Raw genomic sequence first — 25074 nt, forward strand, 5'->3', positions numbered from 1 at the left:
CTTAGCTAAGCCATTGAATAGAGTGATTCTAATTTAACTGCTCTGGGCTGGGTCCTGGGCATCAGTACTTTTTGTAAAAGCTCCCCAGTTATTTCTAATGTGCAGCTAGTGTTCAGAAGCTGTAATCTAAACAATAGCATTTTGTGTTGATCATTTTTTTTTGGCTTTTCTTTGTAGTTTTATGACATATGTATGTGTCCCCAGCAATGTACTGTTTAGTCATGCATGAACTTTATATAAATGGAATCACACTCTATATATTCTGGGTATCTTGTTTTTGTTTTACATTATATTTATGGGATTCACACATGGTAATATATGCGGCTCTAGCTCATTCACTTTCACTACTCCATAGTGTCCCAGCATAGGAAAATGTGTAATTTCCCCATTCCCCTGTTTCATGGATACATGAAATACTTTTTTTCCATTTTTGACTGTTGCAGTTCACATCGCTGTGAACACCCTTGAATATGTAGCTGAATTGCTATTACAATTGCTTCCTGGGGTGTGGGAATATAAACTGATATAACTGATTTGAAAAATCATTTGATATTACATATTTGTTTTTCAAAAATGGTAATTATATTTTATGTTCAGTTCCATAATTGCTTTCACATATTGTTTTTTTGAAACTGTTTTTAAAAGCAAATGGGTTACATTTGGTTGCAGTTCAATTTGATCTTCCTCTTCGTTATTTCTTTCATTACCTTTCTACTTAAAAATTCTCCACTAATAGTAGTTCAAAATTCACCGACAGTTTTTTTGATTTCACTTATTTTACATTTAACTTTTTATGTTTTTCTTTTCTTTTATTTTTTTAAAGATTTTATTTATTTATTCGACAGAGATAGTGACAGTCAGCGACAGAGGGAACACAAGCAGGGGGAGTGGGAGAGGAAGAAGCAGGCTCCCAGCAGAGGAGCCTGATGTGGGGCTCGATCCCAGAATGCTGGGATCACGCCCTGAGCCGAAGGCAGACGCTTAACCGCTATGCCACCCAGGCGCCCCTACATTTAACTTTTTAATATACCTGAACATTTTTATTAGATCAAATTAAAAGGCAAAGTATAAATTGGCAGAAAAAAGGCAAAAAAGTTGATATCCAAAGAACCAATAGGAAGAAAATCTGTTAGGAAAGTGACTTGATACATGAGCAGATAATTTACAAGAGAGACGTAATTGCTAATAAACTTTTAGGCAATATGCAACCTCGTTAATTAAAGAAATAAAATATAAAACTATTATATAATGCTGTTTACATTTGTCACTTTTTAAAAAATAATAATATGTAAGTTAGTCATTCTTAAACACTGGTGATGGAAGTATTTATTAGCACCAAATTATTGGAAAACAATTGGGTAATCTACATGGAGGGCTGTGTAAAAAAAACAAAACAAAAACCCAAAAGTCATAATTATATGCCTAGGATTCTACCATAAGGAAGTAGTTCAAAATGTGGATGAGAATACATATTCAAGGATGTCCATTGAAGTATTATTTATAATAGAAAAATTTTAAAAAGGTTTGAAATAACATAAATGGTCCCAAATTGGGCAGTCATTAAATTGTTTACTCATATAATGGAATATTACCAGGTCATTAAAAACATGTTTTCAAAGGATGATGACATGGGAAAATGTTCGTAGCTCCCCCCCAAAAAGACAAATATATATAATTTATGATCTCTATTTTACAAAATGTTTCCATTTTTTCTACCTCTGTCTGTCTCATCCTCCCTCCCTCTCTGTCTCTGTCTCCATTTCTCTTTTAGAATATATGCCAAAATATTAAGAGTAGATGGAAGGAATGGAAAGTAAATTCAAGTTTTTATACCTTTTTTTTTTTTTTTACGTATCTTTAAAATGCTATTGAGATGCTGTTAGAAGTTAGTTGGTAAGTTATGTCCCAACAAGAAAATATGGAGTCAGGACAGGTAAAATAAAATAGCGCTGACATCCTGTTTTGCAGCTTAGAGAGGACTGCACTAACATTCTGCTTTGCAACCTTTGCAGAAATGGCTTCTGCAAAACATCCTAAAATAAGACAATTAACCACACAAGCATTTGTCAATATCACAGGCAAGGGACAGCTAAGACCTAAGCTCCCAGATGTCAGAAAAAAAAAAAAAGACCATCAGCACGTGGACATTAACTTAATAGGTAGACAGATACATGACCAAAGCCCTGATTGGCAAGGCTCAGCACACCCTGACTGCTTAAGAAAGTTCTGCAAAACGGGCACCTGGGTGGCTCAGTCAGTTAAGTGTCTGCCTTTGGTTCAGGTCATGATCCCAGGGTCCTTGGGTTGAGCCCTGCATCAAGCTTCTTGCTCAGTGAGTAGCCTGCTTCTTCCTCTCCCTCTGACTGCTGCTCTCCCTGCTTGTGCTCGTGCCTCTCTCTCTCAAATAAATAAATAAAATCTTGAAAGGAAGGAAGGAAGGAAGGAAGGAAGGAAGGAAGGAAGGAAGGAAGGAAGGAAGGAAAGAAAGTTCTGCAGAAGAGCTCATAAAAACCCCTACACTTAGAAACTCCAGGCGCAACCCACTTGGGTCCCCCTCCCTTTCCAGGAGCTTTGCGCTCTTGCTCAGTAAACTGCTTTGCTGCCCACCACTCATTCTTCAAAGTGGCGTGACCAAGAACCATGGGCACTAAGGGGACACAAAATCCTGTAACAATGTTTCTCTTTATGCTTGGTTTAATTGAAGAGAGTGTTTGACCTTCTAAAATACACTAGGCTAAGCTTGAGGGTGGAACCATCCTCGTGTTCAGTATTACTCTGTAAACACACGTCTCTTTCTGGGCATTCAGATTTGCCCAATCAACCTCTGTCCCTCAGTACCTATTGTCTGTGTACGTTGGTTTTTTGTGTTTCGTTTTGTTTTGTTTTCATATTTTATTTTTTTTGTTTTTTATTTTTTTTAAAGATTATTTATTTATTTATTTGACAGAGATAGAGACAGCCAGCGAGAGAGGGAACACAAGCAGGGGGAGTGGGAGAGGAAGAAGCAGGCTCATAGAGGAGGAGCCTGATGTGGGGCTCGATCCCACAACGCCGGGATCACGCCCTGAGCCGAAGGCAGACGCTCAACCGCTGTGCCACCCAGGCGCCCTGTTTTCATATTTTAAACCCTGTATTCACTTCTCCAACAACCACCACAACAGCCATGATGATTGGGTCTATAGGAGCTGATTGACCTGCCTCAGACATTGCCAAGTAGAGAGAAAGAGAAGAACAAGAGAAAAGCAGCAAAGCTACAGCCACACAGAGTATAAGCTTTGAGAAGCCTGGGGCTGTGTAAATGAGTGAACCTCAGGGAGGGTGCTGGGCAAATGCTGGGGCCCCAGGAAATCTCTTCTGGTTGGTGTTGATCTTGACCAGAGGTTCTTTTTAAGATCTCCTCTACTCTACAATGGATGTTGGACTTCCCCCGCCCAGGGATGTTGTAACATTAAATAAGAGTGACTTTAGCAGAATACCTGCATACAGTACGTAATAAATGAGTGCTGCTATCATTACTTACATCAAATCCTCATGCAGAGAATTCAAGGCATGTCTCCTGATTGAGACAGTTTAGACCTTTTAGCTAATACATTATAAATGATGAGGTGAAGTCACAGTGTTGATTTCCCAAACAAGATATATCGATCCTCTCTTGTAACAACATCCTTTTTTGCAATAACTTTGTTTTTTATGCCACATTATTGACACACAGATTTTGTGAGATGACTATTGGTGCTGCAGATCCATGCCATTCTTTAAAGCGTAACTGACCATTTTATTTTAATCTGATGCTCTCAAGGTGTCAGTAAGCGTTGGTGAGATGCTAGCATTTTTCTTTGGAGACTGGGAAAATTAACCTGAGCCAGGAAATTTGCTTGAGGTTCCTATGGAAGTATGTGGTTGGAGCTGCAAGTTCTATTCCCCTCTTTGCACATAGAAGAGAATGTCAGCCCCTCTGACAGAACTGGCAAGGAGGCCTGGTTCTGGGCCATAGAGGAGGAAATGTGTCTTCAGCCAAGAGAAGCCATTATGAAGGAGCAGATGTGGGTTAGATTTTCATAGAGACCCAAGGAAGCAGGCAGAACTGGGGGTGTAGGGCAAAGATTGATGACAGAGGTATTTATAGAATAGCTTCATCCTAAGAGAACCACAGGCAAGAGTCAGGTATGAGGAATGTACATCTCTACCCAGAGCCGGCAGGGGCCTGAAGAAGCCAGCCTTGGGGAGAAGGCATATACCCTGGAACTCTGTCTAGTGTCCAGTGATGGCACAGCCTCTGTTGATGGTGTGGAGACCATACATCTACAGACTCCCTTATGTGACCCTTGGGACAATGTCCTTTGTATAGTCTTCCCTAAGGAAAACAACCCAGTAGGCAAAATCTGTCTTCAGCCACCTGAGCCTTCTTGTCTATGCCTTTTTGCCCCTACTCTGAGATGCTTCTATCTTGTCTTCCTTCAGGTCCACAGCATCAACCCCACCCATGTAAAACATGGGGTCAGGGAAGAGATAGTCACACCTACCTAGATATCCATTTTTACCTCCTTCCTGGTAGGGATGTCAAAGGCTTTATCACCCAGTTAGAGAGATCAGTAAATAATTTTGGAAAACAGAAGTTCAACAGCTGGTAAAATATTTTTTAAAGCCCAGTCCCAGATTTAAAGGTTTTTTTGTTTTGTTTTGTTTTTTAATAAAAACTTGCCCTCTCAAAAGTATCTCTGCCCTCAACCTATTGGTGGTCAGTGGAAGTTTGGCTCCTTTCCAGTTGAAGATACCAAGCCTCCCATAAAGGAGCAGATCATGCCACCATCACTCAGCCTCACCCTAGCATGAAGTATTCTATCACCGCTGAGTAGACTTGTAGCCAGTGGAGGGAGTTGTGCCACAAAAGGATAGAAAGAGAGGTCCAGGACCTTTTTTTTTTTACTATGGCTGTATATCAAAATTACCTGGGGAAGAGTGAAAAATATATAGTTTCCTGACTCTACTTCAGACCTACTAAATCACAATCTTTTATGGTTGGTCCTTAGCACCTTCATTTGTAAAAAGATCCCTGGATAATTTAATGCACATTTCAGTTTTGAAAACTCAATATGGTGCAAAAGACCTTGAGTAGACCTTGTAGCAACTAGAAAATCACAAGCTTATAGGTCTCTAATTCAACCTAAGCCATGCTATCTTCAGAGTTTGAGAGATGTGGCAAGGCCGCCTGATGGGTGATGCCAATTCAAAGGGGTGTTGAGTGTCCTAGCATGTCTTATCTGGATGCCCCACTCCTTCTTCCATGGGCACCAAGAAAAGAGGAAAATCACAGATACTGAATTTTATATTTGATTCCAAATCTTTAAAGTGCTTGAATAAAAAGAACACTGTTAGAAATAGAAAAAAAAAAATCAAACAAAACAGAATCACCCAAATATCCTTTAGTGGGGAGGGGTTGATTAAGTTGTGGTTTTTCCACACAATCAAAAGAATTTTGAGTGATCCTGAATAAATACATTTATAAACCTAAGAAGATGACATAATATACTGGAGATGGAAAAATAAACATTACATATAGCATGACCAGTATCTGCTCAAAATTACACATCCATGCATAAATGCAGATACCAATTACAACCTTAACAAAATTACAAATCTTAACAAAATTACAAATCTTAACAAAATACTACAAAATGTTTATTATGGTCATTTTTGAATAAGGACACTCTGGGGGATTTTTGTTCCTTCCTTTCCACTCTTGTAAGGAACTTACAGTGACTCTTGTAAGGAACTTACATTATTTGCTGACTTTAAAACAATGAGAGAAAGTACCACAATGACACGATGAGCTCGTGCTCTCCAAGTCTCTCACCTCAACTACCACAGCAGCTTCTCAAATCTCTCCTTTGATCGCGTAACTTTTCAGCCTAACATTGTCACCATCTTAACATGAAGATCAAGTGGTACCCACCCTCTACCACTTCAGCGACTTCTCCTTAGCTACTAAACAAGGTCCGGCTCATGTCATTTGAGTTTGCTCCTGATCTTTCTTCAAGGCTGTTTCTCACTTTAACTGCTGGATCCCTCCTGCCATGCGCCTCGAGCTCCAATCCCTTCAAAGCACCCCTGGTACTCCTAGCACACACATATTTTCAATGCTGGGTGCCTTTCCTACTTTTTTTTTTTTTTTTTACTTTTTCAATTATAGTCACACTTCAATAGCTGCTCAGAAATCGCCACCTACACCAGGCCTCCCACTGACACCCTCAGAATTAATGGCCTCTTCCTCCACACCTGCACTGCACATTGGTTGAACCTCCATATGCCACCTATATTTATTCTTTCTTCTTCACAGATTTACTTCCACGGGGAGGGGGAGGGGCGAGGGGACAGAGGGGAGGGGAGGGGAGTGGGTATAAAGGCTCCTGGAGCAAAGTTATCTTCCTGTTCACCTTTGCATCTTTCATCATTTGCAGCTCAGTGTATTACAGATTACATTCACTCAATAAAAAACATTAAATAGAAGCCTGAAATGTCAATAACCCAAATAACAATTTCCTTCTTAAAAATTTACAGGTACAGAGAAATTGAATCACCCTTACATTTCAGGTAGTAATGTAAAATTGTTCACCCTCTCTGGAAAATAGTTGGGCGGTTTCTTATAAACCTAAACATGCAACCACCATATGATCCAGCACTTGCAGTCCCGGCCACTTAATCCCAAGAAATGAAAAGTTAAGTTCACACAAAACTTTCTATAGTAGTTCCCCCTTCATCTGCAAGGGTTATGTTCTAGGACCCCCAGTGGATGCCTGAAGCCAAGGATAGTGTCAAAACCTATATAATACGATGTGTTTCCTATGCATACCTATCTGTGATAAAGTTTAATCTATAAATGTGGTACAAGTTAGATTAACAACAATAACTAATAATAAAACAGAATAATTATAAATATCATGCATTAACAAAAGTCACATGAGTGTGGTTTCTCAAAATATTGTATTGCCCTGTGCTCACCCTTCTTCTTAGGGTGATGTGAGATGATTAAGCGCCTACATGACGAGATGAGATGAGGCGAATGGCGCAGGCACTATGGACTTTATGACTGTTAGAAGGAGGATCATCTGCTTCCAGACTCTGCTTGACCTTGGGCAACAGAAACCAGGGAAAGCAAAACCATGCATTAGGGGAGACTGCTGTGTTAACACATTTTCCAGTTTCAGTATCTTATGTTTTGTGTTTTTTTTTTTTTAAAGATTTTATTTATTTATTTGATAGAGACAGCCAGTGAGAGAGGGAACACAAGCAGGGAGAGTGGGAGAGGAAGAAGCAGGCTCCCAGCGGAGGAGCCTGATGTGGGGCTCGATCCCAGAATCCCAGGATCACGCCCTGAGCCGAAGGCAGACGCTTAACGACTGCGTCACCCAGGCGCCCCCTCAGTATCTTATGTTTTTGACATCTGGAGTCTTGCTGCCTGGGGAACGACTGTCCCTTCCGTGGTTGGTTAGGTTTGTAGATTTCTGGAGGTAGCAAAGCTGTCTCCCAGAAGCCTGCTTTTCATATACAAACAAACCAATCGAAAGCCCAAATCCCCTACTGTCCATAAATGCTGCTCTTAACACTTTCTAACACTTTCAGACGCTCTTCTCCTGTGGGGCCAGGCATCAAGTGACCTCTGCACTCGGAAGCCCACTGAAATTATTCAAATGAGCCACAACTATCCTGGTTCAGTGCTTAAATACCTTGCCCATTCCTTCCGGTGAAAACTACAATAAAGGCCTTTCTGTGGTTTCCCAGCTCTTTCTCTCCCTTTGCAGCTGACCTTAGGGTTCTCTTGTGTGACCCTGAGGGCATGGTATGCTTCTCTCCTCTCCGGACCTATGAGTAACAAGGAGTCTTTTCAATGGCACTGTCTCCTGATCTGTGGGCCTCATCATACCAGCACAAAACAAAACCCCAGGTATGTTTTAATGCAAATCTGTATGTGACTGTTCATATCAGCTTTATTCGTAATAACCCTAAACTGGAAATAACCCAGATATCCTTCGAAGAGTAAATGGCTAAACAAACTGTATGACATCCATGCCATGAAATATTTCTCAGCACTAAAAAGGAATAAACTGTCAATACATACAAAAACTTGGATGGATGTCCAGAGAATTTATGCTGAGTGAAAAAAGGCCAATCGCAAAAGTTATATACTTTATAATTCCATGTATATAACATTCTTGAAATGACAAAATTATAAAAAGGGACAGATTAGGGGATGCCAGGGATCAGGGCATGGAAGGGGTTGCAGACAGAAAAGGCAACATGAGAGATCCTTGTGGTGAAGAGACTGTTCTGTATCTTGACTGTTTCAGTGTCAAGATCCTAGCTGTGATATTGTACTATATCTTTGAGAAATGTTATCACCAGGGGAAACTGGGCAAAGGCTACACAATTATATGTGAATCTATAATTATGTCAAAATTAAAATGTTAGTTAGGATAAAATTACAGTATTGCACTTAGAAGCTAAGAGATGTACTCAAAGCTATCAATAAACAGCCCATAGAGTCTTTTAGTAAACTTGATCATCTCTCCAGAGTCACTCACTGACAAAGAAATTCCGCTCCTTGCTATAACACACATTTCTGGACCAAGTGATAACTATGCAATTAAAACACACACACACACACACACACACACACACACACACACACACACCCCTTACAAAATACTGCTTGTAGTTATAGTTCTCCATAGGGCAGGGAAAAGAAATATGGAAATTATCCGCAAATCAGGTCATAGGTCAACATCTGATGTTGAGGAAAACTTAAGAAGAACAATAATATATAGAAGTGACTAATAGCATCAAAGTGATTATTTGTTATACATTTACTTTAGAGGGAATCATTGATGATGAGATTAATGTATCCAACCAAAGATTTTAATTACAAAGAAATATCATCATCGTAACTGTATAATCAAGAGACCAAGTAGGGCCATGATTCATAGGGAGTTACAAATAATGATCAAGAGCAAAATTATTTACATGGAGATGGTGCTTATACATCCAACACTCAGTCGAAGTAATGTTCAAGGTGAAATGTATGCTTGTGGATATCAATCAAAACAAATTTAAATGAATACCAGAGGATCAAAATATGGAAGAGCAACAGGAGGGAGCTGCAAGAAGTGGAGCTAAGGCCACCAAATCCTGAAAAACAGGAGCCTGAAGTAGGTAGAGGGCAACAAGATGGGATGTTGACAAAGACTTGGCTTTCTGCAACAGGAGGGATGAAGGCTTGTGGGTCTATTAACGGGTATAAGGCAAGTCCATGGAAATCAGTAAGAGACATTAAACAAAATGTACACTCTGGTGGGTAATAAATGGCCTCCACTTTATTGCTTGTTAATGACACAGAAGTGGGGAAGCGAGTACAGAAGGAGTTCCCGGAGGTAAGTTCAGTGACAGCTACCCCAGTTGTTGTTACCCCTCCTCTGGGAGGTGCACTTCTCTAGTCATCTGGTACTGAAGTCTCTGACACACACCACTGTAAGAAGATTCTACCCTTTCCAGTAACAGCTAGAGATGTATGCTTCCCCGGAGCACGGAAGGAGGGGAATTTTTGACCGTTTGAGGCAGAAAACAGCTGACTTGTAAAAAATTTCAGCTAGTTCACTTGGGTGACAAGAGGGCTGGGGTATGTAATGCTGATTAAGGGAGATTATCTCTTAAGGCTCAGTTCCTTCCTATAGTCCATGATGCCAACCTTAGATTCATTTGGAGATAAGAGTGAAAGGTCTCAAGAATTATTTTGCAATGGGTATCAGCTACGATATGGGAGGTTTGGCCCTCTTGGAGAGATTTTCTGAAGAAAGTCAAATTTCCAGGGTCTATTAGTCTGTGAGAGCTGTTGTAACAAAGTACTACAAACTGGGTGGCTTAAACAACAGAGATTTATTGTCTCATGGTTGTGGAGGCTGGAAGAGGTCTAAAATCAAGGTATTGGCAGGACTGTGTTTTCCAGGGGACTATGGGGAAGATCTCTTCCAGGTCTTTCTCTTTGGCTTTTAGATGGCCATCTTCTCCCCATGTCTCATCATATCATTTTCCCTCTCTGTGTATCTCTGTGTCCAAATTTCCCCCTTTTTAAAGGACACCAGTCATACTGGATTAAAACCGATCCAAATAACCTCACTTTAACTTGATTATCCCTGGAAAGTCACTATCTACACATAAGGGCAAATTCTGAACTATTAGGGGTTAGGACTTCAACATAGAATTTGAGGGGGCATAACACATGAGAAAGCATACATGAAGCCCTGACAATTACTTAGGCATTTCCTGTCCTACACTGGATTTACAATGTTGATGAAGGTGGCCTACTAGATAATAAGAGAATGAGCCAAGGATTGGGGAGGGGAGAGACTCAACCTATTCTAACTCTGTTGCAGACAGGCAACCAAGTTATGGTCCTACTAGACCTTTGGAAGTAAAAGACACCCAGATTCAGGAATGGGGTTTGGGCAGGATTCACAGTGGGGAAAGGAAGCTACAGTGGCCTTGTGAGTGGGCTTTTTAAACATTTTAATAATGTTTCTGCTTCTACATCTGAATGTAGAGGAATTAGGGTGCTATGTGCTTTACTATCCCGTAAGTGCCGGAGGGGATCCTCCATTTCAGAAAGAGCAGTATGTAGAGAAGTAGTGAGATGGCATATACAGTTTCCCAACTCACCTTCTCCAGAAATACCTACTCCCTTATCTTTTGACACCAGGGGGTGGGCCAGGATTTAGCACAAGTGACCCAAAGCTTTTACCCAGATAATGCCGTACTGATCAGAGAATCAGAAGCCTCAGTCTCAACAGCCCTGACTTCTAGCAGTTGGAGAGGGGAGCAGGTCTGATATTAACAACACAATATTCGGGGACATGCTTGCCAAATAAAGTTTCTTGAGACTGCATGGGTAGATTTATGATGCTCAAGCTCTCTGGAAGTCCAGGAAAAATTCTTGCTTCAAACCTCCATCAGTCAAAAAGAAGCATAACCCTTATTGTACTCTTTGGGTATTAGACATAACATATGCCTCATCTGGACATCCTATGTGGTGTTTTTTTTTTTTTTTTAAATATTTTATTTATCTGACAGTGAGAGACAGCCAGCAAGAGAGGGAACACAAGCAGGGGGAATGGGAGAGGAAGAAGCAGGCTCCCAGTGGAGCAGGGAGCCCAATGCGGGGCTCGATCCCAGGACCCTGGGATCATGACCTGAGCCGAAGGCAGACGCTCAACAGCTGAGCCACCCAGGCGCCCCTCTATGTGGTATTTTATATCAGCTAACCTGCAAGTCTACATTTCTTGAGAAGGACCCAGTGCAAGAGGGTATGTGGGAAGCTGTTCAGGAAGATGTAGCTCTCTTTCCACCTTGAGGCCACACAGTCCTCATGACTCCTTTGAGCAAAAAGTCCTTATGACTGATGATTTAACCCATTGGATTCACAGGCAAAAGGAGACAGAATGTATCTGGAGGTTCCCCTGGGGCTATCTCCCTGACATGGCCTCCAGATACTTGTTTTGAAAAGCAGCTATTAGGTTGCTTCTGGGTTTTTCTGGATAGCTGACATGTGAACATCAGACAAATGAAGGCCTTAGGACTCCCCCCTGAAATTCACATTCTGGAGTGCTTGAACTCAGACCCAGTAACAAAGTGGGAAGGGCTCAAAAAGCTTCTGAGCCAAATGGAATGGTATCCGTGATATCTTGTCTTTACATGGAAAAGTGGCAGCTATCTCTGCGGGAAGAAATTTTCTTTCCAAAACCATGGGTCTAGTTCACTATAGTTTAGCTAAGCTAAAATGTAATGGTACCCACTGGCCCCCCTCTCTGACTATTCAACCTCAGCATCGGCTATGCAGAACTGAAAATGGAAGGGGTCCCGTCGCTCCGTGGGCAGAACTCAAGGCCATTCTCAGAACTCTAGACACTCTTCTCCTGGATGAGCCTTGTTATATTTTTACTGACTTTTATTTTTATTGCCCATGAACCTAACCATTTCATCTACCAACTTGGACAACTAAGGCTGGTAGGTTAAATATACCCCTCTTTAGGACTTTGAACTAGGGAGACAAATCACAGTTGCTGGTCAAATGTGCAGGTCCTTCAGGTAGATGACCCCAGTAAAAGCCTGCTCTCTGATGAGATTATCTAGGTTCAAGCTGCTGGCCAAGCCTGCACAACCCTGGTTGCTACTACCTAACCGTCAACACACCAGGTATGGAAAGAGAGATAGTGCAAACTAAAGGACTCCATGTTTCTTTTTTAAAAGATTTTATTTATTTATTTGTCAGAGAAAGAGAGAGAGCGTAAGAGGTGGAATGGCAGCCAGAGGGAGAGGGAGAAGCAGGCTCCCCATTGAGAAAGGAGCCCAATGCGGGGCTCCATCCCAGGACCCTGTGATCATGACCTGAGCCAAAGGCAGACACTTAACCCTGACTGAGCCACCCAGGCATCCCAAGGACTGCACATTTCTAATGCAGAAGCTGTCACTGTGTTCCTGACTTTGGGACTCTTTCCAAAACTGATCTGTTTGCCTTGGGTTGAAGGAGGTGACATTACATGGGACAATACCTCTGCCTGCCTTTGGTAGATGAATCACATGAAACTTTTGGATCTCTTTCAAGGCCATCAGTGGTGCCTCACCACTGTTCACATTGTTTCTCAGTCTGTGGCTTGCCTTTCACACTCAGAATGGCGTATTTTGATGAGTCGAAATGTTTACATTTGATGACATTCAATTTGTTAATGCTTCATGGTCAGTTGTTTATTCAACAATATTTCCAAAAATGGAAATTTTGTATGGTTCAACCTAATTAATTAATTAATTAATTAATTCACACTCAGAATGGCGTATTTTGATGAGTCGAAATGTTTACATTTGATGACATTCAATTTGTTAATGCTTCTTGGTCAGTTGTTTATTCAACAATATTTCCAAAAATGGAAATTTTGTATGGTTCAACCTAATTAATATGGTTCAACCATATAAATATGCTCCACATATTAATTCATGTAATTTTCACAGTAAACCATTGGGGGAGACATTGCCATTTTACAGACGATGACACTGAGGAAAGAGATTACATAACTTCCCTAAGGTCATACAGTTAAATAATGACAGAGTGGGATTCAAACACTGGTGGTGTGGCTCTGAAGTCTGTGCTCAATTACGATGTCCCACCTGGTGCTCAAGTGTCAATTTGTATGTCTCTCCCTCTAGTCTATGGGCTTCCTGAAGGGAAAACTGCTTACTTGTCTTTGCAACCCTTGCAGTCAGCACAGTACCTTGTATGTTGTAGATGTCAATAAATACTTGAGGAATGAAGAGATAAATAAATGGGGAGGTCTCCACTAATGCCACCATCAGGGACTGCTGATTTGACATTACGTGGGCAATGGCCATGTTCTTTCAGACTTGATTCATTTTCATTTGCATAGTGTACCTGCTGGCCTTTGAACATACATCAGTTTTTCTGGAACTCTCCCTTTTCAGCCGCCCCTTTAATTAAAGCATTGAATATCATAATATAGATACTCATGAGTAATATGGTCATTTCAAGTAGGGGTCTCTGACTTATATGGCTGAAGAAAATCCTATTGTAAAAGATCCTAGGTGTTAAAAAACATTATCTCAAGCACAGAAAAATGGTGCTTATCAAAGATTACAAAAATTATATGTGATTCTACCAATTCTCCTGGAAAACCATTTCTACTCTATCAAAAAAAAATCTGCCTTTTTACTCTTATTTCTAGTCATATGTATTATATCTATATAATATGTAGATATGATGCAACCCAGCCACAAAGAGGTTATTTTGTGGCATACTTGAAATATTATTATTATTAACAAATTTATCAAATAGATTTGGAAGAATCTCACCATCTTTCTTTATAATTCAATACCATTATTTGAAAAAATTAGCCTTATTCACTCCTGGTATTGTTGCATGCTACACTAACACACTCATTTAAGGGAGAAAATTTATGTGAGTTTCTCTGTGCAGTTCAGTGACAATGCAGATGAGTTATGTTATAATTTTTGGTAATTAGCATTCATAAAAACAGGAACATCCTTTACATAGAGTCAAGTTTAAAACTCCTTCTCAGATTTAAAACCTCTAGATAAATCACTTTTAATTTGTGCCTTATAGTTGAATGCCTATTGTGATTTACCAATTCTAACTCATGTCAGCCTTGGTGCAAAGAATATTTTGCAGAAATGTTAGCTTTGCTGTGTAAGTTAAATATTGCTGCAAGTGGGGTTTGCTGAAGTCAGATCTGATTGTTTTGCAATAACATAATTTCATTTGTTCTTACTAGTGCTTGTCAAGGTATTTTACAACTATTTGATCTAATATAAAATAAAGCTCTTATCCTAACTTTCTAATCTATATTCAGCTTTGACAGAACAATTCCTTTACCACATAGGTAGCATGTAGGTGAATATATATTTCTTATAAATGAGTAACTAGAAGAACGCCTAGGAAATGTCTTATAAAACCTAACTCATTATTTTTCATACTATTTGGAACTTTTAAAGAACAGGTGCCTTGGAAACTCCAGATGTTGCTATTATTATTATAGTCATTTAAATTAGTATTTGTAATATATATTAATTGCTCTTAATAAGGATAATAAATAATTATGATAATAATAAAAATTAATTGCCCTTCATTGAATGAGTTGCATTTTGTAATGTTTCTGGATAGGTATAGTTGGAAACACAATTACTTTTTCCCAAAATACAGTACAAAACATTTGTTTTTAGAGAGAGAAAGAGAAAGGGAGAATGGCAGGGGGGCAGGGCAGAGAAAGAGGGAGAGAGAGAGAGAATCTTAAATAGACTTCACGCCTGACACAGAGCCTGACACAGGGCTTGATCTCACGACCCTGAGATCATGACCTGAGCCAAAATCAAGAGTCAGATGCTTAACCGACTAAGCCACCCAGGCACCCCAAACATCATTTTGATTAGCACACTGAAATGTACTGCAACCGAATATTGTATATGCACAATGTACCCCCAACCAGATTTAGGGGTGATATCTTATGGAAGTCTCTGCCAAAAGAGAAATGGACAAATACCGTGCTATACTACACTTTCACCCAAAAGTCAGAGGATAATGAAAATGACCAGAAATATAAGCTGCAGAGACATGTATAGAATTCCAGGATTTCTATATTAAAGAATCTGAGAGACCCTCAAGATAAAGTCTTGACTGTCCACTTATTTTTAAATGCACTTATTGGACTCCAATCCTAGAAATTCCGACCCAATGGACCTGGATGCAGGCTCCTAGTCTGTATTTTTGTTTGTTTCAAGTTTTTATTTAAATTCTAGTTAACAGGGGCGCCTGGGTGGCACAGCGGTTAAGCGTCTGCCTTCGGCTCAGGGCGTGATCCCGGCATTGTGGGATCGAGCCCCACATCAGGCTCCTCCGCTATGAGCCTGCTTCTTCCTCTCCCACTCCCCCTGCTTGTGTTCCCTCTCTCACTGGCTGTCTCTATCTCTGTCGAATAAATAAATAAAATCTTAAAAAAAAAATAAATTCTAGTTAACAAAGAGTATAATATTAGTTTCAGGAGAATTTAGTGGTTCATCACTTCCATAAAAAACACTCATTGCTCATCACAACAAGTGCCCTCCCTAATCCCCATCACCCATTTAGCCCATCCCCCTATATTTTTGATAGGTACCTCACGAGATCCAAGTGAAGGATTTTCCATACCACTCTTTGAAAAATGTGACCTGGAAAGACTGAAGTATTGGGCAGGTTGCCAAGATAGAGACTCTGATGTGCAGAGGGAGGCTGAAACTTGGTTATCAGAGTCAGATCACACCATCAGTGCTCGGCTGGAAGTGATGTCCTAGAGTCTGGGTTAAAGCTCCTTTTTTATTCATGTCCAAGATCAGATTGGTCTTAAGGAGTAGGGCAGGGCTGAAGCTACACAGAGGAATGCAAGTGGTCAGACTGAAGACAACGAAAAGCCCAAGAGTCTAGAAGACTGGCAGTTCCTACCACTTGGTGCTTCTCTCACTCTGTCTCCTGGAGACTCTGCAGCCAAGTGGAGTATGGCTCTCCCCTCTCAAACCAGCCCAGATTTAGGTGTGGAGAAGAGCCATTGTCTCTCTTCTTAAACTTGCCTGGATAGGTACCTGATACAGGAAGATTTTCTGAAAAGATGCCAAGTGGAAACCAAGAGGAATGTGGAGGGTAAAACTACCTCGGGTTGGGATTATGGGGACACACCAGATAACTCTCCAGATTTACAAGTGAAATTGACTTCTGCTCTGCCAATGTCACACATCTGTGAGTAAAATGACTTCCTGGAATTCACTTAAAGGAAAGAGTACAGCTGCAATAGAAATCAGTGATTTCCAGTTTAACTGACCATCAAGATCTTAGAAGCATTAAGATCCCTCCCCAAAAGATTCCCATTTCAGTAAGTCTCAGGTGAAGGTTTAGAATCTGTGTTTTCTTACACACACCCAAGTTGGGAGCCACTGTACCAAAACACATCAGAAAATTGACACATGCCTGAATTCATCTTTGTTTTATCAAGAGTTTAGAACTTGAAGATTCTAATAATTAATTCTATGCTTATTATCTACTAGAGCCAACTGCACACTTTTCCAGAAGTGTTAGGAATGTTAGTGTTTTCATGACTTCAGTCATAATACAAGTTGAACTATTTTCACTAGAGTCCATCAACAATCATTAAATTAGTATTTTGTGAGTTTGTTGCTGCTTTTGTCTCACCCAATGATCTGTAGAAGACAACTATAGCATGACTAAAATTTTTGCATCAGACAATAGTTTCCAGAAAGGGAATGGACAAGGTCTACTGAAGAATACAAGATCAAAGGAAAGAACCCCTGGCAGCCCCAGGGCCTCATGAAAGTCTAATCTTTAGTAAGAGGCCAAACTGCAAAGTGTAGACTTCATATAACATATTCCTTTTGGGATAATGAAGCCTTCATTAGAAGGGGGGAAACGAGCATAGAGTGACATGGTGTAATTATAATAGGCTGTAACCCTTAAGTGAGGAGATAGTGGCAAGGCTGACACCAGTAATGACCACCAGCTTTCTTTAGAACTTTCCCTCAATTAAGAGGGGATGGTAAAGCAGAGGGAGAGAGGGACAGCCAGGAAGCAAACTTTTGTTTTTCTGTCTAAAAGAAAGAAATGCTAGCCGAGGAAGCTATGTTCTTGAGCTAAATATAAGAGCTGAGAACACAAGAAATAATATTTCATTTTCAGAAAGCTAGATAGATGTTAAAAGTTCACCTAGCAGAGATTTTAAGCAAAGTAGCATCAAACCACTTCATTTTTGGTTACTTTTAACACAGACTGGAAAGCCCTGTGATTCTTGGAAGAATTATGTAGCAGTTGAGAGAATAGTGTTATAGAAGACTGTCTTGTTTTTTTTGTTTTTTGTTTTTTGTGGGTTTTTTTTGGAAACTACTAGTTACCCCCTTTCCCCTTCAACCTGCCAAACCCATCTATATCCATATGGTTACTGCAGGTTTTCCCTGATAGTATAATATTACCTTGTCCCCTGGTTACATTTGATCAGCCCTGGGGTGGGCATCTGACCCAAGCTGAATAACCCCTTCTTCTCTGAGAATTTGGAATATGTCTAGGAGATTCCTGCTTGTTTTAGTTGCTTGCTTGAAAAGAAGTGATGAATTCCTGAGAAATGAACACAGAAACTACCTGATGTCACAACTAGAAAACAGAAATCAAGTCTTCAATATGAAAGAAAAAAGAAACAGATGTAAAAAAAGAGAAGCAGAGACAAGCAAAAAAAAATATCAGGGGCAATATACATCCCTGTGCCAATTATTCCTCAGGTGGGGACATGCTGTTCTACTTCATGCTAGTCTGGATTAGGCTTTCATTATTGCCATCAAGAGATCTCTAAATAATGTTGAGGAAGAATGCTGTCGGAGGATTGGACAAAGGGATCAATGTCAAATGCCTAGGAAAGAGAAAGGACTCTAAAACTACCAGAGAATTGCACTCCAAAATGAAATCAGTTGAGTAGGGCTGACATCAAAAGGCAAATAAAGTTGTTGGTAGAAAGGAATCATCAGGCGCAAGCCACTTATGGGGAAGCGACACTTAAGAAGTTGTGTTACCAGTGGGTTGGCCAGATTGGAAAGGCTTAAAATAGATATGCTTGATTGAGGTAGGTAAAGTTCAGCATCCACATCTGAAAATCAATCTCCAGCTTCTGACTGGAGCAGAGGAAGAAGTGCTACACTCAGCGTTTAGAAGCTCTCGATGCCAGTAAAATAGAAAGAAGACGGTCCCAGATGGGGTTTAGGTGCTATCTTTGCTGTGGTTGATATCTTTTGGTTCATCTGTCTCTTTTAGATATTAGGAGGTTTTTCTATATACATGAGAAGGATATTTGGTGGTACATATGTATTAATCTCTTAATGATCTCCATTTGCTAAGATTGAGTTGAGTCTACCTTTGAACATGGTGATACTTACTTAATCAGAAGGATAATGAAAGCACAGGAGTTATTAACAGCCTTCTAGGGATGGACCTTGAAAATTCAAGGCAGTTATTTATAACATACGTCTCTGAAGGCATATGTCACAGATGGTCCAATTTAACTCTTGTCATATAAATTTATCTGGTACTAAGCCTACCAAAATGGTTCTGTGGATTATGGCAAAGTTAAACGTGAACATATATTTAATCTTCACTCCTACAGATTATCGTTATTTTAACCACTATGTTAATGTGTTAAGAATACCTAAGGTGATCAGTTGTACTGACAAATCAATGAAGTTAATACAATATTTAAACTTAAATAAATGGAATTTTTCTGTTGATGGACATGAACATCTCTTAGATTTTAAGGACAGAAGGACGAGTGTGTAAAGTGTTAATGAACCAGAGCATCCCATATTGCTAATATTTTGTGCTTGACCTCTAAGTTTACTGAGAAAATATCCTAAGATGAGGATATTCTGTGTAAGGTTATTTTAGGATGAAAGAGAACTGAATTTGGGTAATGAAGAGTAAGGATAAAAATTCTGGGTTTTCAGTCTTAATGAATTCAAGCAGTCAGACTCTCTGAACTTCAATTTTTTAAAAATGAGATCAGATTATCTTTCTGATAGCAGGGTGGCAGTGAGGAAGCCAAACAGCACTGGAGAAAGCTTTTGCAAAAAAGAGAAGCAAATACAAATAAAAAGGGCGGAAAAAAGAGAAGACCCACCCCTACTCTCAAAAGGTCTCTACATTTCCAGCTAACTACCAGGTTTAAAACTACTAGAAAGCAAGAGCAGAAATAAACAAAAAAAATTGGAAATCCACAAATGGCTTTAGAGGTAGACAGAATAGGAAGAGCTTTTGTGATATTACTTTGGATGTGCCAAGATGGCTCCTTTGATTAAAACCAAAATAAGACGATCTTGTGTTTTTACTTAATAATTCCCCAAGTCTCCAATTTTTTTAGATTGTTAAAATGTAATGCCAATGTAAAAAATAACCTTTATTAATCATTTACACTTTAGTTTAAATAAGTTAGCATGTGCTGAGTACCTACTGTGTTCATGAATGTAATTAAGCTACAAAGAGCTATAAAGAAGACCACGATACAGTCTTTGCTTTCAAGGAGCTCACAAGTCTAATGGGAGAATCAAACTCATATGTAAAGCTTTGCAATATGTAATGTGATTAACTTTATAGAAGAGCAACCTGCAGTGAAAGCAAGCGGAAGGGAGGCAGAGCTAGGAAAAGCTCTTCTTAGAACAGGCTTTCTAGTTGAAGGTAAGAGATAAGAATTGCCATGAGGAAGGTAGATACCCCAGAAAAAAAAAAAATTCCATAAAATGTAGGACAGTCACAGAAAGGGAAACAAAGCATTTGGGAAAAATGCATTGTTTTGTCAGTAGTAATATCAGTGGTAACTTGAGGACAAATTCTGGAATATTTGGGTCATAAGCTATTCACGAGTTATCATTTCTAGGTTCCATTACTGCCTGCTCGGTCACAAAAGACAATAATGTCAAGAGAAGTTTTCAAAAGGAGAACGGGGAAATTGTGGGTGACTATTTCTGAAAGCTGAAAATTTCAGTTGTAATGAAGAAAGCCAACAGGAAGTGAGCACCTAGCTAGCAAGGAAGGGAGAGAAGCCCACTTTCCATAACATGAAGGGGCTGTATGTTCTTTGAGGGATTTCAAATGCCCAGATCTCTTTTTACCTGAATTTCTCCCAGGTACATGTTGTCCGAGCAGGAAAATAATCTTGAAAAATCGAAAACTTATATGCTAATTTCAACGCCATTGTTTTATTTTCAGGTGACTATCTTAAAAGAATAACTCTCATTTTTCCCAGATTACTTGCCATTAATTTTCACATTAGGTAAAAGCCACTGACATCTCTATTTCACAGTTTGTCATATGGAATCCTGTTGCTACCGCGAACCAGCTAAGAACTCATGAAACTTCTCTTTAGTGGCCCAAATGCAAGTGTCCCAATTTCTAGTATTTTATAATAATTTCTTTGCTGAGTTGCCAGATTTTTATACCTCCTTGCTTTTCAATTTCACATATAATTTTTCTTGGATAAAAGAGGAAAGCCCTAGAGAATTTTCCTTGTTCTCTACTGCTTGAAGAAAATAGAATTTTAAAATAGCTATAGGTTGCCCAATGGAGAGAGAGCGAGATGAGTAACTTACAAACAGTTACAGCTCTTCTAAAGATCCTAGCAGTGTACTCATTATTTGCATTCAAGTTTTTTAAAAAATTGCAGAGCAAATAGAACTTACATCCATCTGAGGTAAAACATTTCATTATATTTTATTATCCCCAAATCAATTCCTAAAGCAATGTGTGAATTAAAATGTTTTATCCGGCGTTTTCAAGAAACCAATTTAAAATTACACAGCTTATAACAAATTGCCAGAAATATTGCAAGCAGCCATTAATTTACTCCAAACCAATTAAACTCTACATTAATACATGCAGTAATATACATGCACTTGTTCCTAATTTCCTTTTGTAATTAAGCAGTGGTACAAGGAATAGCTTCACTTGACAAAGAATTTTAATCCTCTCGTTTGATCTTCCCTTGTCCTCTCTGGCCCCTAAGTGGCAAAGGTCACTTTTTGCAGCATCCCCCTCTTCTTTCATTTTTAAGAGCAATTTCTTTTAAACACTCAAATATACTACATAGTGAGTTTCTAGCTATCCTGAAATTGCCTTGTATTTGGGGGACATTCCTTCCTTGCATCCAGAGAAAGGAACTCCCAGAGGTTATGGAAAGTATATATACATGTTCCAGAATTTGACGTCAACAGTATGGGGAAAACAAACATAAAGGGCGCTAGTTTATAGTCAAGATCAGTATGGATTAGTCAGGGTCCTTCAGTGAAACAGAAGTGAAAGACTGGATGATGCCCACCCACACTGGGAGGGCATTCTACTTTACTGAGTCGGCCAGTTCAAATGCTAACCTCACCTGAAAGACTCCTACAGACACGCCCAGAAGTAATGTTTAATCTGTGCACCTCATGGCCAAATTGACACACAAAATTAACAATCAGTAAGTCCACGCCTTGCCAACTTCACACCCATATGCATCTTCTTAAACCATATTTAATCTTTGAATAAAGATAATAACAAGGTCATAATTCCACCTAACATGATACAACTACCCTGTGTACAACCAAAAATTCACTAACCCCTTTCCCAGAAGAGAAAGTCCTTGATTAATGTTTACTATTCTCCTCAACATCCTACCACTTAAATACTATGAGTTAAAATTAGCAATAGTTATTAAAATTAAAAAATTAGTAGTACTTAAATGCTATGATATAAAATTAACACATCTTATGTTACATTATAAGGAAATAAGAGAGGAAAGAAAACAAATATACACAAATAGATACAAAAAACATACACACACAAATATATGTATACACACATCACATAAATGTATTCATAGCAAAATAAGGAGGAAATATTCATGAAAATTATATTCTTCATTTCTGTAACTGGTCATATGGTCATAGCTGGTATTTATAACTATTTTCTTCCACTACTCATTCTGTATTTCCTTTGCCTTCACCAAGCACCTCGACTGGTCATTGTTCTTTACCTGGTAGGGTGACCCTAATCCTTATTCCTGGAGTCCTGCCTGGCTTGGGTTGTTGTAATCTTCCATTGATCTTAATCACGGGATTGGCAATGCTAAGAGACACCTTAAGGGATATTGTATATCCCAGACATACTCTTCCTTACCTCCACTGTGGGGTGGCAGTCCAATCTCCTTTTGGGAGTCAGAATCACTCTCCTGAGCCAACATGTTAACATGGTAGGCTCTGTGCCTGTTTTGGGGTGGTAAAAAGGTCTGATACCACGACTTACCTTTCATCTTGGAAGGGATATCTCTACATGCCCCACACCACTGGACCCCTAGAAATTTCACTGAGATAAAAGGCCCATGACTTTTAGTTAGATTTCACACCCTCTGACATAAAAATGTCTTACGATAAGTCTAGAGTAGTTGCTACTTCTTGCTCACTCAGCCCAATTAGCATGCTATCATCCATGTAGTGAACCAGTGTGATATCTTTTGGAAGGGAAAGGAGATCCAGATCCTGCAACCTAAATTATGACACAAGGCTGAAGAGTTGATGTACTTCTGAGGTAGGACAGTGAAGGTGTATCGCTGGCTTTACCAGGTCAGCTCTTGGCCGACCTTATGGACAGAGATGGAGAAAAAGGCATTTGCCAGATCAATTGCTGTATTCCAGGTATCAGGGTACATGTTAATCTGCTCAAGCAATAAAACCACTTCTGGTTAAAGCAGCTGCAACTGGAGTCATCACCTGGTTAATTTTCAATAACCCACTGGTCATTCTCCATCCCTGAACCTCCAAAAATAGGTTCAGGGATCCACCGGACCTACTACAAGGTGGACCTGAGCTTAAACTCCAGTGATACCTGATCTCCAAAAGCTTCTACTCTGACTGGCAGGCCACAGTGATGTTTTGAGTCTCCTGGAATTATTGCCAGTTCAGAGCCTGTGTCCAATAATCCCCCAAAGGTCTGATTAGTTCCTTTTCCCCAATATAAGATTACCCTGGTAAAAGGCCATAGGCCCCTTTGATGGCTCGGAGAAAGATTAGTAGTATACATTTTCAGCAGTATACCAGGCTCCTACATCAAGGGGACCCAGCCTCCCCTTCATTCAAGTTCTTCTGGATATGTAAACTGGCTCAAGCCTGAAACTGATTGAAGGGACATGGATTTCTGTTCTTATGATTCAGGTTAGATTTGTGTACTTGACCTAGAACTTTTCTGCCTGTAAAGACCAAGTAAGAGTTTAGAAAGCTTTCTATCTATTTCATTTCTAGAGACACCGTGATCAATTAACCAGTGCCATAGATTTGCATGAGTCAGAGTATTCTGATTGTGGCTTTGACTTTCATGTCCATTATAGTAACCACACCTATCTTGCCTTTGGTGGTTGAGTGCTAGCACTAGGCCCCTTCCATCCTGAGATCCAATTACTGCCATTGCATTTAAGTTTCCCAATTCAGTGATAGCAGTTCCCACTGTGAGTCTGGTGTACAGAGAAGAGTAATCACAGAGTTTTCAAGGATGCCAGGGCTCCCCTTACAAATTTATTCCTCACAGAACTGGGGAAAAGTATGTCTTTTGGACCCTCCTAGTTTGGCTAAGTAGGTTTTAAATGATAAATCTACTCTAACATTCTAATCTCCTTAAGCCTTTGGATCCCTTCCTCTACAAATCACGTCTGGCATTTCCAACTCGCTCATAGTAGGTCATCTTTTGATCCATGTTTCAGCCAACCAACCAAAGAAGCTATCAGAGTCCTTTCTAACTCCCTGAATTACAACATTAAATGCAGAACCTGTGTCAATAAGTGCAGCCGAGGGGTGCCTGGGTGGCTTTAGTCGTTAAGCGTCTGCCTTCGGCTCAGGGCGTGATCCCAGAGTCCTGGGATCGAGCCCCGCATCGGGCTCCCTGCTCCACTGGGAGCCTGCTTCTTCCCCTCCCACTCCCTGTGCTTGTGTTTCCTCTCTCACTGGCTGTCTCTCTCTCTGTCAAATAAATAAATAAAATCCTTAAAAAAAAAAATAAGTGCAGCCCGATCCCACTTCATGTTCTTTCCACCATTATCCTACATCTTTACTATCTACTTCCACACACATTCCTGAGATTTCTGTCTGTATAAATTGGAAAACTCAGGTAGTTTTTTGGAGTGCAATACACCTTCTCACTGGTTACACAGTTTAAATTTGGGGGACCTGCTGGGACTCAAATCTAGTTACAGGTCTAGAAGCAAAGTGGGGTGGTGGGAGGGTCCTGAGGAGAATCGGCATTGTCATGCATAGCAACTACCCCAGGGGAGCCTATTAAATCAGTTTTCTTAGGCAATGTAGGGTTAATCCGGTCAGGTGGAGGCAGAAAGACCGGTAGGACTGTGGATGGCCAAGCCAGTACCTCTGGAGGTGGGAATGCCACTGTGAGGAGCGAGGGGGTGAGGAGGCCAATTCTGCTGGAGGTAGGGAGACTTCTTCCACAGGTAACGAAGACTCGCCAGAATTTAGGGACTCAATGTTCTCAGATTCAGTAGTCTTCACTCATGACCTCATCCCAGCTTATGATCCCATTCTTGCCCATTAAACGTCCTCACTTTAGCGGCTGACACCCTATGAGGCTGAGAGTTCAAGTTGCATTATAATTTAGCAGATTGTAGGAGGAGGTTCTACATTTTATCTTCAGCAAGTTCAGCCTTGTAGCTACAGGGGCTAAGGGTCTTTCCAGACATACATAGTAGTTCTTAGGTCATCTGTGCAGTGCTCGAGCTGGGAATTTAAATCCCTGAGCTCATCCTTCTCTGTTGCTACTTTGTCAACAATATTAGAAACAGTTATTCAATGTCATTATATTCATTAATTTCCTAAAAATGTTCAAATGTACCATATACTATGTCACCTTGCCCCTTGCTTCTTATAAATAAATGATTTATGCAGATATTTTGCATATCT

Source organism: Ursus maritimus, unplaced genomic scaffold, assembly GCF_017311325.1.
Source record: "Ursus maritimus isolate PB19 unplaced genomic scaffold, ASM1731132v1 scaffold_4, whole genome shotgun sequence".
Lineage (NCBI taxonomy): Eukaryota > Metazoa > Chordata > Mammalia > Carnivora > Ursidae > Ursus > Ursus maritimus.